Source organism: Marmota monax, unplaced genomic scaffold, assembly GCF_021218885.2.
Source record: "Marmota monax isolate L192 unplaced genomic scaffold, Marmota_monax_Labrador192_F-V1.1 WCK01_AAM20220418_F8-fsc00011, whole genome shotgun sequence".
NCBI lineage: Eukaryota > Metazoa > Chordata > Mammalia > Rodentia > Sciuridae > Marmota > Marmota monax.
Window position 1 is genome coordinate 1197243 of NW_026693082.1, and position 1374 is coordinate 1198616.

General features: G+C 43.2%; 1 pseudogene; it reads left to right on the forward strand.

The window, feature by feature from the left end:
• Nucleotides 1-420: 420 nt before the first annotated feature.
• LOC124098981 (STARD3 N-terminal-like protein) lies at nucleotides 421-1144 on the forward strand (annotated as a pseudogene).
• Nucleotides 1145-1374: the final 230 nt, after the last annotated feature.

The window sequence follows — 1374 nt, forward strand, 5'->3', positions numbered from 1 at the left end:
AAGTTTAATGTGAATAAAAAAAAAAAACCTGAAACTGTTTAAATTTATATTTTCCAGGAGTTCCATGGTTTTTATTTTTAATACTCTTGAAGTTTTTCTAATGAAGAGCTTGCTAGTGTTCAATATTGAGACACTGTGTTACATATACATTTATTTCAAATATTCTTAATATTTATGTAGAGGTATGAATAATACAGAATTGAATATAAGATAATAATTTTGATTAATATATTCAGTAATACATGGTAGGCTGCGGGTGGTGGGCTGCGCTTGGTCTGCTGCACTGTGCCTGGACCTTCCCCAACAACACCCACCCCGCCGCCTGGAGATCCCCTGAGGGCGCGACCACTGAGCCACCGTCTCAGGCCCATCCAGTGAGGTCTCCTCTTTAGGGATGGTGAAGTTTAACTCTCCTCCAGGATGACCCACCTGCCAGATGACAAGGAGAATACACTCACTGGGAGCCAGAGCTCACAGGCTTCTCTGATGTCCACTCCATCAACCTCATGCAACTTATGGCCAGTATCCAGTCCTATGAAGGAAGGGAAAAGAAGGCATATCCGATGTCAGGAGGACTTTCTGTTTGTTTATCACCTTTGACCTCTTAATTGTAACACTGCTGTGGATAATAGAGTTAAATGCGAACGGAGCTATTGAAAACACGTTAGAGAAGGTGGTACAGATGACTACTCCTCATCTTATTTTGGTATATTTCTTTTGGCAGTTTTTCAGTATAAAGTGTTGATACTCGCCTAGGCTGCATGCAGACAGTGCCACTGGTGGGCAATAGCGTTGACAACAGCAGTGACCAGTGCCTTTTTAATAGCAAAAGTGATCCTTGCAAAGCTTTCCTCCCCAAGGAGCTGTTGGCTATGTGCTGCCCAGCATTTCATTCATCCTCGCCTGGATGCAGACATAGTTCATGGATTTCAAAGTGTTACCTTGAGAAGCAGCAGAAGAAAGCAGACTCCTGATAGTTCAGGATGTGTCAGAGAGGGCAGCCCTCATAGCTGCTGGTCTTTCTGATGGTCAATTTTATTCCTCTCCTAAAGATGAAGTAGGATCTGAAGAAGCTGAGGAAAAACAGGAATGTGACAAAAAAAAACCTCTTTTAGAACACAGGGTTCCGCTTTATGAGATGTGAAGAACCCTCACTGAAGTATTTGGAGGGAAAAAAGATCGGGATGGGGTCCCCCTATTGATAGTTGAAATGGCCACATCCACCGCTGACTTTGTTGAACAGCTAGTAAACATTTATTTATGGTGAAAACTCATGGACATTTTCTGACATCCACACACGTTAGTCTCCTGCCTCTGGCCTACCAGGTCATGCCGTGATTATTCTGCTCTTCGGTGAGACTGAGTCTGACCTGT